Consider the following 19193-nt stretch of genomic DNA (forward strand, 5'->3'; position numbering starts at 1 on the left):
TGACTGGCATCTCTCCAGGGCCCAGCACTTTCCTTCTGTGCTCCCTGGGAAGGAGTTCCTGGCACAGAACTCAGGATGGTCAGCTTCTGTCTTGGTCCATCTGCATATATTAGAGGGGCTACTCCTAACGGTAGCTGAGTCCCAGTAACAGCAGAGGGGAAGCAACCACACCTGACTTTTCTCCCCACTTTTTAGGCGTGTCACTTACCCAGTCATTCTTTAACAGCATTTTGAAAGGATCTCTTCTGGGTATAGTGCTGTGCTAGGCTCTACGTGAGATACAGGGATGGGATCTCCCTGTCTAGGAGCTCAGAGTCTACCAAAATGAGCTCTGAGGAGGTTGGGGTCTCACCTGGCTTGGTCACACTGTATCCCCAAATCCCAGAAGGTGCTTGGCTCACAACAGGTGTTCAAAAATATTTATCAAATGAATAAATGAATAAGACAATGGATGAATAAGTTTAGTGGGTAGCTCAGATACATAAATGATCGGCTTCTGCTTAATAGAGTGCTTATGCAAAATAATACCAAACCTACAATTTGTGGAGCCCTCACTAAGCTGCATGCCACATACTGTTCTATGGACTTTGCACATTATCTATTTTCATCCTTACAACTACCTCTGAGTAGTTGTGATTTTTACACCATTGCACATGTGAGCGGATGGTGTGAAGAGATGGCAAGCATTGTGCCCAAGCTCTCACGGTTAGTGATAAAGTGATAACTCAGATTTAGGTCTGCTGATGCTTGAGGTCCTAACCAATGCACTCTATTGCTCTCTCCAGACTTTATTAATAGCCAGAGATTCCAAGTTGAGGATCCCAGTTTAAGAAGGGAAAGGAGTGGGTAATTTTTAGCCATGGGACATGATAATGAAAATAATCTTTATCCTGCTGTTAGATCATCCTGCTTTCCACAGGGCTTCCCACAGTCCGAGTCCAAGGAAGATGCAGAGAAGAGGCCCTGAGCTGACTCATCCACTGGTCAGAAGATTCTAGATGACAGAACTTTCCTCAGAGAATTCCAATTTTCATTAGTAGGCAGAAGACAGGTGGTACTCCTTCAAGACAGGCTACAACAGAATACCTTGCTTTGAGCACTTTTAAATATGAGAATCTCCTAATGACAGCAGAATTAAAGAGTGGGGACAAAAATAGTCAAGGTTTTTTAAAAAGTAAACTTTTTTCAGTGCACTAATTTCTATATAATGTAACAGATATTTCTATATCATATGACAAAGGAAGCTGTCATATACACCATGAATATTTGATATAAATCACAGACTTATAAATTCTAAGATTATAATCAGATTACTTAACCAGCATTTACTTGAGGCATGACTGCAGAGCTAGCTGCAGATGCAATGGTGCAGGTCTGACCGGAGAGCAGGAGTTGAGGACATTGCAGAGTCAGAGAATCCCCAGAGTCCCCAGCATCTGGGATGGGAACAGCTTAGAATGAGAGGTGGGACAACACCCAAAACAAATGTTACTTCCCTTACAGTTGTGCCCATTAGATGTTTTGGAATATCCTTTCTCTACACTGAGCCACTGCCTCACGTTTTTAGACTCCGCAGCTTCGCTCCCTGGAGGGGAACATTGTAGGTTGAGGGGTGGTGCCTCTCTCTTGGCATTGTGTGATAGTCCAGGACAGTTGGGCCCGTGGAATTGTATTAAATCAGTGGAAGGAGGGTTTACTACACTTAGCTTAGCAAATGGCTTACGTGGTTCTCAAAGTCATCCCCACATCAGCAGCATCAGTTAAGCCAGGGGTCTGCAATTTTTTCTTTAACAGTCTAGAGAATAAATACTTTAGGCTTTGTGGGCCAAGAAACAAAATTGAGCATCTTATCTGGGTATTTATTATATAACAAGGGAGAAAAACAAAATTCCACTAAGTTTTCATTGATGAAATTCAAACTGTAATATTGGGTACAATTTTTGTGTAATGCAGGTCTACTAATGAAAAGAATGTAATTGTGAGGGGGGACAGAATTTTGCTTAATTGGGGTTCAAAATTAGTGTTGCCTATCATGGAATCATTTGCAAAGGTTCATCTGTAAAAACTATTATTAATTTGCAGACCTTACAAAAACAGGTGAAAACATGGATTTGGCCCTAGGGCTAGACCTGGGAACTGGTTAGAAATGCAAATTATAAGGCCCACTCCAGATCTACTAAATTAGAAAGTCTGGGGGTGGGGCTGGTAACTTGTTTCTTAACAAGCCCTCTAGGGTATTCCGATGCACGCTACTATTTGAGAACTACTGGTTTAAAATAAATGTGGAAGGGCCAGAGTTAGCCTTGCCCACCCTGTTATTACCATGGTAACGTGCATTTCTCAATCACGGTCTTCAGCTCAATCTTCCCATTACCATTATTTCAATGAGTTTGGGTGTATATTTACATTTTTAAAAATAACCTTTTGGGTCTTAGGCAACTTAAGAAACATGGCACGCCCACACCCACTCTGCAATTTCTAAACAGAGAAGCAGGAACTCCTCTGGGAAGTGGCTCAAAGCCAGCAAGGAGAAAGCACTTCTCACCAATGCTGGGAGCATAAGCTCTCAGGCAAGTCGTCCTCAGTAGGTGTCCCTAGATATCCGTAATAGAAGTTGTGACTTCTCACCTTTACAATTGTTACCTCAGCACTACCTCTGGCCAGTGAAAAATAAATGGAGCTACAACATAGAGGCTGTTTCTTGATTGAATTGGCGGGCTCAGTGCTATCACCATTTCAAATGATTTATAAATAATATTTTTGTAGCAAACTCAGAGGGAAGAACTATAGAGACTGTCCCCTGGGTTAATTCCCTTCCCACTCTGACTCATGTTTTTCTCTCTAAACCTCTGCCTCAATTTCTCCATGTGTATGATGGAAACAATCAATAAAACCTCATTGACAGGTTTGTCTTGAGAATAAAATTAGGTTTGGGAAGGTCTCAGCAGTTGATGAATGCTGAGAATTATTCTTATATATGATCGTCCTAACAGACTGACAAGCTGATGTTGACGTTGACAAAAAGCGGGTAGAGAACCTATTATACATGCAGTATCTCTCCTGTGGCTAAACACACCACTTCCTTCTCCATCTGGCATCTTTTAGGCATACAGAATTTTTTTTGCCAAAAAATACAAATAGCTCTTTCGACCCATTGGGCAGGAAGCCAGTGCAAACATTTCAAATAGGTTCCCCACCAGCCTGACCCCACCACTACTCACTCTGAAATTCAGATCCCTTGAGTCGCTTGGGGGTTAGATAACGAAAGGAGAAGGTGGAGGCCATTGTCTGTGGGAGAGTTTGGCAAGTCTTCTAGGAGCAGCTTCCAGAAGATTCCTCTTAATATAATTAATTGATCAAATTACCTGGATAACACCTAAGAAGTCCTATAGAGTCAGACCCAAGTGGAAGAGAGGTGGGATTTTTACTATTCTTGTTTTAGAATTATGGGGTAAAACCGGGAAGGCTGCAGACATTAGAGGAGAGCTCTATATTCTCCTACTTTAAAATGTTGCCTAAGACAAGCAACAAACTCAATGTACTTTGCCCTCTGAGAGAGCTCAGAATCCTTGTCCTCAGGAATCATGCAATCAATGCAAAGGTAAGACAAAAACCCCCAAGTAGGCAATGTCTAAGTGAGGGTTGATGGAGGTGCTTTTAACAGGAGGTGGAAACTGAGGAGGTGGAGGAGAATTTGGAAAATGTATCCTGAGGCAAAAATTTAGCTCTGCATCTACTTAAAAAATCAAACTAGCTAGAGTACAACTTCTTTTAACTGGCACTGAAACTGAAGAAAACAAGAAGGAGAAATAATAATGATTTGAAGAAAATTAAGCTGTGAAAAGAACTCCATAGAACACGACTATAAAAGACTTCTTTAAAAAAAAAGGATATACTGGAATTATGGGTGAATCCATAATTGTCACAAAATGTTTTGTCTTAATAGATGACACTGTTAATTATTATTTTTGAATTCCCACTTCATGCTAAGCTTGGTACTGAGGTTGTATTCATGGTGTATATTTGTTATCTTCAATTCTTTTATTATGAAACTGAGATGAAGCAGGGACCCCTGCTTTCAAAGGAAAATCTTGAGTTCCTTCAAGGGAAATTCCGAGCACCTAGCTATTCCTAAGAAGTAAATGAGCAACTTGATAAGTGAGAAGGTAACAGTAGCTTAAAACAATAGCCAAGGAAGCTAGAATCAGGAGATATTGGTTACCTCTAGAAAGTGAAGATAATGTTGTAATATATGTCCCTGAGTTTTCACAAACTCAGACCCCCACCAAATGGACCCACTGGCACAGAGACCTCAGATGAGGTGGGGCTGTAGACTGAACTCTGACTGCCATGCGTTGTTCGAAGTTTCTTTCTGAGGGGCGTGGAGGAAGCAACAACCATGAGTCAGATCTCATATTCTTTTCTGCTGATTCCAAGTCTTTAGACAAAGATTCCCTTCTTTAACCAATTGCAAATCAGAAAATCTTTGAATCTGTCTATGACCTGAAAGCCCCCATTTCAAGATATTCTGCCTTTTTAGGCCAAACCAATGTATAACTTCCATATATTGATTTATGATTTTGCCTATAACTTGTTTTCCTGAAATTTATCCCTTCTGTTAAAAACCCTTACCTGCAAGCCATTGGGGAGTTTGAGTCTTAAGTGTGAGCTGCTGTATTCTCCTTGCTTGGCACTCTGCAAATAAAACACCCTCTTTTCTCCCACTGCATAAACTCAGTGTGCATGTTTGGCCTTACTGCACTGGGCAAGCAGGCCCCAGTTCGGCTGGGTAACAAAAGCCAAGAATTTTAAAACAGAAAGTACCTCAGTCTATTCCCAGAAATAATTCAGGTGGCTTTTAGATGTCAACTTATTCAGGCCTGTATTAGTCTATTTGTACACTACTATAAAGAACTACCTGAGATTGGGTTATTTATATAGAAAAGAGATTTAATTGACTCACAGTTCCATAGGCTTATCAGGAAGCACAATTGGGAGGCCTCAGGAAACGTACAATCATGGCAGAAAGCAAAGGGGAAGCAGGCACCTTCTTCACATGGCAGCAGGAGAGAGGAAGAGAGAGCGAAGATGGAAGTGCCACAAAAGTTTTAAACCCTAAGATCTTTGAGAACTCAGTCACTATCATGAGAACAGCAAGAGGGAAATCTGCCCCCATGATCCAATCACCTCCCACCAGGCCCCTCCTCTAATTCGAAATGAGATTTGGGTGGGGACACAAATCCAAACCATATCAAGGCCTGATTGTATCAGGAGCTAACTGGTTCCGAGAATCTTCTAATCCCGAGCCTCTGGTAAAGCACTGAACATTGACCAATGACGACAAACAATGCTTTTTTTCTCACTTGTTTCCTAACTTGCAAACAAGTAGTGATAAGAAGGAATGGACAAAAATGGAGTTTTCAAAAGTGAATTCTAGCCACGGGCTAAGTAAGCCTTGCTTCCTCCCTAGCTTCAGAATCCTGAAATGACTTTGGCTAAACTGCAAAGTTTCATGTGGCTCTGTTTCTTTATTTGTAAATGGCTTTGGTATTTTATATTTTGCAGTTATATATTAATTATCTTGTAGTTAGCTTAAGAGTTCTCACTGTTCTTAGTAACATTTTCTTTTTTATTATAATTACAAAAGGTATCTATGGTCTCTTTAATAATGTTTGACAATAAAAGAAAAATACACAAAGAAATTTTAAAAATATTACCCATGAAGTCCCATCACCCAAGATATATATGCCAAGCAATTTTTAAATGGGTTTCTTTACTGTCTCTTTGATTCTGAGCTCTAGCAAATGGAAAACTAAAGTTCTGAGAAGCCAGAGCTTGTCTGATGCAACAGTGTGAATGTGGAATTCCCCTTCTATTTTGTTTGAGTTAAGGAATGCATTTGGATGCAAGTTACCAAAAAAACCCTATCAATAATGACTTAATCAAAGAAGGGAGGGTTGCTTCTCACATAATAAGAAATTGGAAATCAGTGGGGTAGGATTGAGACACTGGCACAGGGATGCACCAGGAACTCAGGCTCTTTTCTGTGCTGTATTGTTCTAAGCAAGCTGGAATTTATTCCCAGGCTAGAAGGTTAAATTTAAATAATAAATACAAGTTTTCTCGGAAGCCATCCCCTGCAGACTTCTGCTTCCAACATGTAGTCAGAACTGGGCCACAGAGCTCAGTGATGTGATGTGAGATAATGTGGATATCTGGCTTACCAACCTGTAGAGCAGAAGACAAGGAAAGGTTTAGCAGCAACTTTTAGGTAGCCAAACAGCAGTATCTGTTGCACACACCTATAAGTTTCCAATTTCCAAAATCATTTACATTTGAATTATACATTTTTTAATTCTAATATTCTTTTTTCACTTAGTATATCATGAACATTTCATGTCAACATTATATGTAGTTACTCTACAGCAGGGATCAGCAAGCTATGAACTATAAGGCAAAGCCATCGCATTGCCTGTTTTTGCAAATAAACGTATTGAAACACACCCACACATCACTCATTCTTACACATTGTCCATGGCTGCTTTTGCACTACAGTGGCAGAGTTGAATATTCTGATAGAGACCATAGGGTGGGCAAAGCCTAAAATAGTTACTGTCTGTTTTTTTTGCAGAAACAGTTTGCTGACCTTAACTCTACAGCATTGTTTTTAATGGATGCTGATTTTTTCATACAATAGATGGATAGAGATGGATAGCTTATAAATGATCTAACCAATTCTCTACTTTTCAAAATTGAAGTTTTTCTAGTTTTCACCATTTTCAAGAAAGTAATGATGAACATCAATGTACATAAATTTTTGCATGTCTAATTGTTTTTATAGGAAACAAGGGAATATAGTTCAGTTGTTAAAAATGTGTTCTCTAGAGTTTGGCTGCTTACGTTCAAATCCTGACTCTACCAATTTGTTAGCTGTGACCTTGGGTAAATGATTTAACTTCTATGGACCTCAGTTTTCTCTTTTGCTGTTCTATTGGGAATATAGAAATAGCTCGTCAACATCTTAATTTGCATTTTCCTAATGGCTAGTGATGTTGAACATCTTTTCATAGATTTATGTGTCATCTATAAATCCTCTTTGATAAAATGTTTATTTTATAGCCCATTTTCCTATCAGATTGTTTTTTCTTTTACTGTTGAGTTTTAAGGGCTCTTTATATATTCTAAATAAGAGTCAGACATGCGGTTTACAAATATTTTCTCACGGTCTGTAACTTATCTTTTGATTCTCTTAACAGGGTCTCCTGCAAAGCAAACGTTTTAAATTTTGATAATGCTCAACTTATCAATTATTTTTTCATTTATGGATTGTGCTTTTGGTGTCATGTTGAAGAACTCTTCAAGCCCCATGTCCCACAGATTTTTTCCCATGTTCTAAACATTTTATAGTTTTATTTTGCTTTTAAATCTGATTCATTTTGGGTTATTTGTTTAAGCAGTGAGGTTTTTTGTCTAGATTGGTTTGCTCATTATTGCTGAAAAAAAAAAAGACTGTGGAGGACAGAGAGCTTTATTTTCTTAAAAAATGTCTGCAGACTGGGGAGGCACAGCTTTCAATACAAGTGAAAATGTGCTCGCCTAAGAACAAAGGGAGGGTCTGGCTTAAACAGGGAAAGTTTCTCACCCCGATTCTCAATCAGGTCCACGTATGCAAATGAAAGATTTAAACTTGTGCCAGTCTGATTGGGTGGCTTCCAAGCCCCAAACTAGAAGTCTTTGTAAGATAGGTCTTTGGCCGGGTGGTGGGGAGAGGGTGTTTCTGGCCACAGTTTATCTAGGCACCATCAGAAACTGGTTTGGCTTGATCATACAAAGGGAGGTCCTGTGACACTTTTGCAACACCTTTCTGAGAACACTGACTATATGACCACCATCCCCTCACCCAGCCATGGCAGACTGGTTCTGTTTTAACTTTGAGCACCTCTGTTGGTTACAGAGAATCTGTTTTATCTGTTGGCCAGGAACCTACCTAACTCTAATATGGACTCATGGATTCTTATTTTATTCAATTGCTGTTATTATTCATTTTGTGTACACCTTTAATCCAGAAATTCTCCTTCTAAGACTTTTCCCAAAGGTAATAATTAGTATCCCATCACTACTTTTTTTTCTCTAACAGTGCCTTGGCTACTCATATCTCTCTATTCTTACACATAATCTTTAAAATATTCTATTTTACTTTGTTAAGACATGATTTACATAGCACAAAATTCATCAGTTTTAAGTGTACAATTCAATGGACTTTGGTGTATTTAAAGACTTGTGTAACCATCATCATGGTTTCATTTCAGAACATTTTCATCACTCCCCTCACCAAAAAAAAAATGGGGAAGAACCTTTTGTGTGCACTTGCAGTCACTCCTCAATCCCACTCCAACCCCCGGGCAACTACTAATCTAGTTCTATCGCTCTAGATTTGCCTTTTCTAGACTTTCACTACAAATGGAGTGATACATTCCAATATGTAGTTTTTTGTGTCTGGTTTATTTCACTGAGCATAATGCTTTTGAAATCATCCATGTTGTGGCAAGTAATTGTATTCCATTTCTTTTTATTGTTGAGTAATATTCCATTGCATGGATATGTCACATTTTGATGATCCATTCACTAGGTGATGGGTATTTGCATTGGTTCTACTTTTTAAGCTACCATGAATAATGCTGTTATGAATATTCACCTACAAGTTTTATGTGAAAATTTGTTTTCATGTCTCTTGAGTAGATCCCTAGAATAATGTTGATAAGTTAAAAAGACAAATCCAGTCAGATATTGATTGGAATTGCATTAAACAAAAGGAATAATTGACATATTTATAATATTGGTTTTCTATTCAGAAATAAGGCATTTTCCTGTATTTATTCAACAGTTAAAACCTCCTTCTAGTTCTTCTTACTTATATAGGCTACTTGATTAACAGGTTGCTGTCTAATAATTTTAATGCATTTTTGGAGACTCCCTTTTGCCCACCAATCTGTTCACTGTCCAGTACATGGAAGGAGTGCAATAGATATTGGCCAGCCACTTTCTTTGGTGTTAAGGATGCAGCAGTGAAAAAGATGATGTAGCTGCTCTTATTGAGCTTACTTTCTAGCTGACTAAAGGAAGAATTTGCCTGAAATCTTAAAATAGGTGAAGAGTGCTGAAGCAGTGGAAGTAGTTAGTGAACGAGAATGAGAAATGGTGGAATTCTAGGTTCTAGGTAGGGGCCAGGGCCATCTTTTCAATCTAGAATGTCTCTGAGATACAAATCACTCACATTTTTTTAGACTAGCATGCAACTAAGGTTTTGTCCGGCTCTTCAAGCACACAGTACTAGGAAGATCTATGACAAAGATCTATGTAGTCTTTGCTAACTGTAGGACAGGAGGGAAGATGGGTGAGCCACACTCTCAGAAATAAAGTTAACTGCAATAAAGCCAATGTGACTTCTATTTACAACCTCATCAGTTGGTAAGATCTTGTAATCCCTGTAATTCCTCAGGTGTATTATTTACATTATGCAAGCTACTGGCTCATGAGATTGACAGCAAAACTCTAAAAAATGTTATTGCATTTAGTTGGAGGATATGAGAAAAGTGGTAGCCTAGCCAGGAAAATGCCCACAGGTGAGAGTAGAAGCTAGCAGAGTTCCTAGAAGATGAAAAGGAACACACAGAGAGGCTGCGTAGATGAACAGTGGGGTCTCGCATGGGAAGAAGTGCTTCCTCCAGAGGCACAGGGTTGATAACCCTTCTGCCTGAGAATCCTACCAAGAGTGGGGTCTGCAGGAAGAAGAGCCTCCAAAGCCTCCTAGAGAGTTTTGCAAACAGCTAGTCCATCATGATCAGCCTCACACAGAGATACTGTGTTGAAAAAGTTAGGTAATCTATCGAATGAACACTAATGATAAAATGCTGAAGACAGAAGTACAATAGAAGTGTTTGAACTAGATGTAAGCATATCACCTGGATTAGGTAGAGAAATATTTCATAGAATGTTTCTTCAAAAATAGACTCAAAGTGGGTTAACCTCTTTCTCTGTCTTGAAACAATACAGGGCCCTAGGTACTTGTCCCTCTGTGGATAATAAGATCTTGAATACAGATAACTAGAAGATGAATTCCCCTGGTGATCCTGAGCTTCTGCGGGTTCACTAACGATCAGGAGAAGGGAGTAAACAGAACCCTAACAAATGGTGAGACAAAACGAAGAAGGTGTCATAGACACTGGAAGGATAGAGAAATGATAGCAAAGGGTTTGTTTTCCTTGGATGAAGAAAATGCACTAGGATAAACTAAGTGACATTCAGCTAGGAAAAAAATGCCAACTAATACCTCTGGGGTATTGTCTAGAGAAACAAGGTAGTTAATGAGCTAAATAAACCTGAACAGCCATGTTGCTGAAAGAAGGTAGAAAGAGCAGTGAATAAGAAAGCAGGTAAGTGTTTGCAGTGTGATTGCAAAGGTCAATATGTTAAGTGGCAAAACCAAAAATAATGGCCGAAGACAGAGATTCTTAGTACCTAACCATTCAGTAGCCAAGACCATGTTTTTTAAAATTATATTCTTTGAGAAATACTGGTTTTCCATAACTAGGTCAAGATGTCCCATGGCTCAAATAGAATGAGTGTGTTCTTTTCCAATTTTTAGGAAAAATAATGTTATCAGACAAAGGTTCATAGCTTTAAGGTTTTCTTCTATAAGTTTTCCTTACATATTTGATGTCTACTATATTTCTATGTAAGAATCGTATGTCAGATGGTTTCGTGATAGATACAATCAAAATCGTATGTGAATTTATTTTAAGTTTGATATTTCATAATATTCTGAGAAGCACTCTGAGATTTTCAAATGTCCCACCTCCTGAAGAGATTTGCGAATCGCAACTCCAACTGGGGACAAAGTACAAACCCAAACCAGTAGCTTCTGTGTGTTGTGGGAATTGTAATTTTACCATGTTTTGTATAAACCAATGTTTCTGGTTGCACAAGAGAAGCAGAAAAAGTGGGCTAATGAGCGTTACCTGAAGGACCTATCCCTAGTTTCCACAGCTTTAAGTGAGAATATGAGGGCTCAGAGAACAGGAAGGAATCTTAAAAGCCATCTAGTACTTTTTTAAACTACATGATTTGATACCAACTATTCAACATTATGCACCATTTAAATAGTGCATTAATATGTATTGGGTCCAACAGGTTATGCAATATGCCCTTGAGATTTTCACGGCTGAAAAAGCAATGAAGGAATGAAATTATCTAGTTTGACTTTCTGCATCCTTTAAATAAATAGGACATTTCAAGTCTCCACCTCACCTATGAGGTGAAGAGATCATCCAGGGAAAAGATTCAATACTTTGACATGGTTTAGAACCTGTCTTGCTTAGAGACAGAAACTAGCTGACATTTTGATATCTCCGCAGGCCAATAGAGACAGGAACAGAAAATCGGAGCACTAGCTCCATTGATGAAATCCTGTAGTCTTGTAACTTCCTCAGAGGTGAGCAGCATGGCCCCCTGACCCCAGTCCAGCTGGGATTCCTCACCTCACCTTCCGCTGCGATAGGCTGCAGGGCAATTCCTTTACTGCTTACAAAACGAAGCTGCAGAAATTCTGAGTTCCCACATTTCTAGAATAAGCCATTAAACCTATCTGTGTTCTGATGAGTAAGCTCTTGAGGTAACTGCTGTAAATTACGATCTTTTCTCATTCTCCTCCCTTGGGTTGCGGATTCTTAGCCTTGATCATATACATATTTATCTCTGTAAATGGAAAAAACATTTCTTAACCCCTCCCTGCTCCGGAAAAAGTGGAGCTATAACACTGATTGGTATCAAATTTCTAGAAAGTATAATCTTTCTATCATTGCATTAATATTAATGTCATCAAAAGTCAGAAGCTGTAAGTGATTGGGAGGAATTTGGAGGAAATCTGTGACACAGCCTCTTTGTAAGGTGAATATACTAAGTTCTTACACAATTTGCTGTAAATACTTACCTCTCTCTCTCCCTCTCTCTGTAAATTTTTCAGTAATCAAGCCCTGATCCTTGTGGGGCATGGCTTTGGAAAATAATGAAATTCAGAAATATTTTGAAATATTATCTCTGATTTTTCTGCATATCATTCTCCAATACACCATACCATTATTTTGCCTCTATAGAAAGCTATGTAATCACTTTGCTTTGCCTGTCAAGAAGTGATGTTGGCATCTTTCTCACTAGAAAAGAAATATTTGTGATGCTTTTCTGATGTATTGATACTTTAATCTTCTTTAGTGTAAAGAAGCCAGCTCAGATTGTAAGAGTTTATCTTCTTTAGTATGAAGAAGCCAGCTCAGTTTGTAAGATTTTATAGAAATTCAGGACTAAATTTAGTGTGAAAAATGTTGTGTGCATTTTTCCTTCTGAGAATACACACGTGTGTGTGTGTGTGTGTATGTATACACACATACTATTTATTACTTTAGTGCATTTTAATCATTTAACATATCTTTTATGGTTGGGATAAGATCATAAGAGTTTCATTGGATAAAAACACATCATCAGTGTTGATTTATTGATTTTATATATTAGACATATGTATGCTTTGTGATGATAATTTGAGGGAGGCAGTTTTCACTTTCACTATGACTCTGTATTTACACCCCTAAAGAATATAAATGTCTTACAGATGCTGCCATGGGGTCATCTGAAAGTTGTGTGCAAAAAGAATGGTTGGCACTGCTTCAAATGTGAAATTTCATGCCACAGTATGACCCTTTGCTCCCTTACACGTTGAGTTACATGTTTAATAACTCAGTAGTGGAGATTTCCAAACACTGTGGGGATACTAGAGGCCGCCCCTGATTCCTAAATGGTGAGACTCACAGGATGCACCAATGGCATGGGTCTGAGATTTAAGGAAACCTAAGCCTATTGCAAAACACAATTGCTCTCGGAGGGTGAGGCTCAGAAGATAAGGAGGTGAGAGAGTGGAGACCAGGAAGCCACTGCCGCCTGGCTGGGACTCATTCAGAACTACAAAGCATTCTGGGGAAGCATCGTGTATCTTTCAGATCTGACCCAAACTTCATAGGTAGCACTTGACCTTGACTGCATCTCCAGTACCCAGAACAGTGCCCAATAGGGAATGGCCACTCTGTAACTATTCACCATCATCATCACACCACCATTAACGTCTAAATAATACTTTACAGGCCTCATCGCCCATACCCCAGGCAACATCTGTAGTGGCAGCTCCATGATTTCTGTATGGAATAGGCTTAGGGACAGTGATACATACCTAGCCAGTACTCATCTTTTTCTTCCATCTATTCACTTGGTGGGGCCCTGGAGGGACAGTGGAGATGAGGCAGGACCAGACTTCCCCTTCTCCACAAATAACTGATGCTGCCACTGCCACTGATGATCTCATTTCTTCCTCACAACTACCCTGAAAAAGAGTTACAAGTCACCCTCATAGACAATACAACAATATGCAGAGACTTAAGTGACCTGCTCAAGGTCGTATGACTGGAAGGGGCTTAATTACTCAGGTACAAATGGTCTAAATCCAAAGAGTAATCCCAAAGTAGAGTAAATTCGATCTCCCGGAAAGCTGAATTAAGGCCCCAAATTCACCAAGTCTGTTTCCTAAACAGATGCATAGATCTGAAAAAGCCACCAAATTTTAACTTTCCTCTTCTACTCTAGCTAAAAAAAACATGCTGCTGCCCTATGTAAGAAACATACATTTAGCCACAGGTGTCATAGACCTCCAGGTTCACTATTTGAAATACATATTTAAAAGCAAAATATTCTCTTTCTTACACACACACACACACGCTCCACAAGCCTAGGATGGTAAAGATGGGGATCATTTAAATTCTGTTACCCTATCCCTAAAATGAGAAAACTGGAATACAGCAGTGGTTCTTGAGGTTTAACATGCATGCAAATCACCTGAGCATCTTGTGAAAATGAAGATTCGGAATCATCAGGTTTGCAATGGACCCCAAGATTCTATACTGCTAACCACCTCCCAGGTGGCACTGACGCTGCTGGTTCTTGGATTATAATTTGAGCTTTAATACCTTAAGGCCCCTTCCCACTCTACGTTTCTTACCATCTCTGTCAATGGCACACTTAGCTGCCTGCTACCTAGGCCATCATGTCTTCCCTGCCACCTTGTGTGGCCCGGTACACCAATCAAAGAAGTTATGCCCCATCCTATCCCTTTCCTCCACTCACCCAAATCCATGCCAGGTCAAGCCGGGGGGATCCAGACTCATGAAGTATTCCCTAACTAATTGTCTCCCTCAATGATCTTTTTCTTCTTTTTTGCCTAAGGTGTAGTGATGAATCTAATTAGATTATATGATAATAACACTGTGTCCTTTATTATTTTTTCCCCAGGAATACTTTCAAATGATCGACTCCTTTTCAGCTTTCAGTTCTCAGTGGAATGACACTTCTTGGAGAAGCCTTCCCTGAATTCCCAATGTAAATTGTTCTCTCTTGCTGCCCGTGTGACCAGTCACAGCAACCTCTTTTAATTTCTTCATACCGCTCACCAAGACTTGAAATTTTCTCACTTGTTTATTTACTTGTTTTTTATCTCAAACTCCCACCACTGAGAGTGACTGTGTTTGCACAGATCACCACTACTTTATCCCTAGTGCCTAGAACGATAACGATAACACAATAGACACTCAGTAAATATTTGTTGAGTGAATGATGCAAGAATCATAGGGTGGGGTACACAGAGGTGCTTAAGAAAATCCTTACTGGATGAATCAGAGCTCTGCCACCCAAGTAGCAATCCAGGAATTGCTACTTGGAATTCTTGGGTTTCTTTCTTTACGTTTCAAAACTAGTTCTTTATCTGTGTGTATCCTTTTTCCTGTGGTGTATACACAGCAGCTCATATCACAATTAATTTTGAAAGCAGATCAGACATGTGAGCAATTAGCTCTCAGTAGGACAAGTCATCTCTCCATAGCGCTTGTAGATTATACAAAGTGATATGAATGACATTAGTGTGGACATTTAGGATATGTTTTGGGAACACAGGGCACATTTAGCTGTGGGTCTCATCTTGGCTGCTCCATTGATGGAGCCCTCCCTGCAAAGTTTTTTCCAAGCTCAGCTTTGATCTGCTTTCAGGCCTGCCAACAAACTCTAGTTTCTCATCTCAGACCTCAATTATTTCGTAAGAATCGCACAGAATCCAGCTTTGATGGTGTACATGAAAAATGGTAGAAAATTCAGGCTATTGGGGAAAACTGAATGTATAAAAATGAACCCCACTTATTAGAGACACCACCCCTGATAGGTCTGTCACTGAGAAAGACAAATGAATGGGGCTGAAGACAGAGATAGAAGCTGTCATTGCTACATGCTATTGACCTGGAATGGAGGCAGCAGAATCTGCCTGATGTGTTCTAAGGAAGGCTCTTTAGATTTTGCACCATTTCTTTTTTCCACTGTTTCTGTGGTGGAAGTGTTTGGGCTTGAACTTCTTTGATTCCTCTCAGAAATACAAGAAATGAGCTTGATCTTGACCTTGACACTAGCATGAGTTTATCCTTGGTTTCAAAGCTGAAGTTCTTGAAAGTGAGTTGAGCTCTATCTCTTCAGAAGTTCATTTGTGGGACCCTGGGGACTGCATGCAGCAGCAACTGCCTGTCCCTCTAGCATGGCAGTGTTCCATAGGAAAGGGCTAGAAACACAAACCATGCAACCTCTAACTATGAGAAACCCCAAGGCTAAGCCCAGCCCAGCTTGGAAACACTATCCTCAGGCTTTGAAGTTCTGTTGTTCCATCCAGGCTTTGCTTGTTTTTTTTTCTGCTTATTCTCTTCTAAAATAAATTTAATGTTGCATTTCATGTTTTCTGTCTTATCAGGCTCTTTTGTCCTTTGCATGTTCCATGAGAAAATTGAGAGGCTATCAGGTACACTGTGGTGGGGCTGCAAATAACATATAGGATGCCTAGTTAAATCCAAATCTTAGGTAAACAACAAAGAGTTTTTTAGTGGAAGTATATCCCACGCAATAGTTTTATTTGCTAAATCTAGTGACTCTAGTTGTATGCTTATTGTTTTATTTTGTCATGCTTTTTTGTCATTTTGTTTTTTATTGGCAGAGGTATGAAAAGGGTAAGGAAGGAACGAAGAGAAGGAGTTATTTTGTATCCTGTTTTTGATCTGGGGTTGACCATTTCTGTCTTCTTATATAGAGATGTCATACCAAGGTTTGAAGGTCCTTTCTATGAAATCTTCCAACTTCTGGTCTGAAGAATGTCTCTTGGTTGTGTTTTTGCAAATTTCTAATTTGACTACAGTGTGTCATGAGTTTGAAATCTGAGTTATTGAGCAAATTGAAATTAAAGGGTCCCGGTTAATTGCAAAATGAGCAAAGTTGCAATGGAGAAAAGTGTTTTCATTCTCATATGGAGCAAGCTTTCTGGAGTGGCATTGGACCTATGTCATCTGGGTAGGGGTAGTTCAATCACAGCAGCTGATCCTGTAAGCCTACTTTAGAGATAATAAGTACAGATACAGTTCCATGTGGATCCCAGAAAATATGAATGGAACAGGAGAGTGAGGGTATCAAGCTGGGAGATGTTAGGACCAATAAGGTGATAGCTAAGTTTAATGAGTGCTTACTACGTGCTAAGCATTAGCCTACAGTGACTACACTCTTTTAATCTTTACTACAATGCTATGAATAAGGTATCAGTGTCATTATCCCCATTACAGATGGGGAAATTGAGGCAGACAAGATTAAGTAATTTAGTTAGTGGAGGAGATAAACTGGCTCCAGAACTCACAACACTAAACTACTTATTTCTGCAGCCTGCACTATCTGTGAGAGAAAGGTGTGTGCAGAGGCAGGAGTTGCTGAGCTGTTGGTATAAGCAGACTTCCCTTCTCTGGCACACTCCTGGAGACCAAGAAGGTCCTGTGTGTGCCCATGACGCTGTCTTCCCCTACGCAGCCCTGGGAGCACAGGCAGGCGAGTCAAGCACACCAGGCTAGGTTGGTGAAATGATCCAGGAAGTAAATGAGGTGTGAATAAATTATGAGACTGAATAAATTATATAAGGATTTTTTTTTAAGATAGAGCAAATGAAAGGTTGCAGGTCAGAATTTAATCCAACTAAACTAAGCTAATCTTCATCCTCTTCTCTTACTTTCCCAGGGCCTTCATTATGTTCCCTGCTACAAGGTCAGAAGGCTGTGCTGAGCTCCAAAATCTGGAGACACTAGTGAATTATTAAGACTAGGTAGTTGTAGCCTTTCAGTCCTTAGCATGGTGAAAGTGGGGTCCCACAATCTCGGAAATCATCCAAACTGAAATGGCCAGTGAGATTAGAAGGAAAATAACTCCAGAAGGGCCAAGAGTATCCTTGTTCCTTTAAAAATAACTCTAATAACTTGAAAGCCCCTGGGAATGTATGTTGATTCTGTATTACAGAGGGGATAACGGACTCCGCTGGAAACAGATGTGATCTGCTTGATTTCCTCTGATACCATGAGCTGAAAACAAAGAAAATTACTGAACGTGATAACATTCAGGTTAAACAGTTCAAAGTTCCAAAAAGCGCAGTTTGGAAGGAAGCCTTTGAGTAATAAGCCATAAATTTTGTTGCAATCATCAACATAAGACAAAACTAGCTATGTCCCAAGGCCCTTTGTCTAGAAAAGAATTCTTTTCTTCTCCAAATCCCTCAAATGAGTTTTAAATGTGCAAATGATGGCTATAATTTACACAGAAACTTGAAACTATTAGCAGTTTAATCCACCTAAAATCCTAATGAAGTTCTGCAGTATTATTCCTGTTTGTACAGCCCAGCAAACAGAGCACAGGAACTGCCGCCCATAGACTCTGGCAGCTAGCTGTGCAATGAAATGAGACTGTAGGCCCAATCTTTGTAAAAAATACCAGATTATTATTGGGATTCAGGAGATCTGGAAGTTCAGAGCCAAAAAGGCTTTAGAAAACGACAACTAGATCTTATTATTTCTCCTTTGCAGTGATTTCTCTGAAAGGAAACAACCCAATGTGGGATTTAAAACTTTCCCTTCATTATGGTTTGTTTTCTAATAGCCTGAATCTGAGCATGAATAGGTAGGGGGAAGGCGGTGGGTTCCGGACACCCTGATCATCATTCAGATTCGTTATTTGCTTGAAAAGGGTGACAGAGGCCACCTTTCCAACAGGTGAATGCAGGGTTGCCTTTTAGAAAACACTTCTGCTTCGTTCCCTCCTGTCCCCCACCGTCTCTATCCCCATCTCTTAGATCACTGTTCACATTTATATCATTGAACTTGTAAATTGGTTGTCTTTATTGTTCTTTTTGAAAAGTGTCTGCTCTAGATTTAAGCACAAGTGAATGCTGTGTATGTGGGGAACAATCTTGTAACAGGAGCTGCGGGCAGCAGAGCCCTCCTGTGTGGGTTTTGTGGACCCCTAAGCAGCAAAACTCAGAATATATAACACCCACCACCACCAAAATATTTGTCTGGATCCAAAATTTCAGACAGCAATTGCTTCATCTGCTCTTCTGTTCCTTTCTTCCTGAATCCTGGCTGCCTCATTTCAATAGATAAATGAAATCTTTCTCACTTTCTCAATACTCTTTGGGGAAATTCCACTTTGAAATTCTCTTTTCCCTGTCATTTTTACTTTACAGTTGAGAAGACAGGGATGAACTAGGAAACAGGATCTCTCTCTCTCTCTCTCTCTCTCTCTCTCTCTCTCTCTCTCGCCTTCTCTCTTTTTTAAATGACGTAGGGAGTTTGGACATCCTCCCTACCCCCACCTCCCCTCTTTGATTCTAACCCTGATTCCTGATTCCTGGAGAATTATAGTTTTCCTTTTAATGCTTGCTGATTACCGCACCGGGGAGGAGCAGGAGGGGCTGCCCAAGGAAGAGCCCCGGAGCCCATTCTGATCTCCGAGGAGCCCCAGCTGCCGGGTCCCGGTCAGGCTGGTCACAAAGCCCGGCGGGGCTGAAGCGCGAGCACATCTGACAGAGGCTTCCAAGCGTCCCGCGGTGCGCCCGTCTCGGCGGGGGCGGCTCCACTCCGCCCGGGCCCGAGTTCGCTGGGGGACAACTTACTGTGCTCGCCGAGCGTCCACACTGCAAACTCCCAAGCGGGAGGGGGAAAAGAGCCCAGGCTGTGCCGTGCCGAGGAGTAGAGGCAACAAAAGAC

The 19193-nt window shown here is 40.1% G+C and overlaps 1 long non-coding RNA gene across 1 annotated transcript; it reads right to left on the minus strand.

Annotated features, from left to right (window-relative positions):
• Positions 1–772: 772 nt before the first annotated feature.
• Positions 773–19188, minus strand: LOC112206267 (uncharacterized). Its single transcript, XR_002940497.3, has 4 exons — positions 19100–19188; positions 13274–13423; positions 4223–6228; positions 773–1072 (listed from the first exon to the last, which is right to left on the minus strand). It is a non-coding gene; the product is annotated as an uncharacterized LOC112206267 (long non-coding RNA).
• Positions 19189–19193: the final 5 nt, after the last annotated feature.

The sequence above is a fragment of the Pan troglodytes genome, chromosome 17, assembly GCF_028858775.2.
Source record: "Pan troglodytes isolate AG18354 chromosome 17, NHGRI_mPanTro3-v2.0_pri, whole genome shotgun sequence".
Lineage (NCBI taxonomy): Eukaryota > Metazoa > Chordata > Mammalia > Primates > Hominidae > Pan > Pan troglodytes.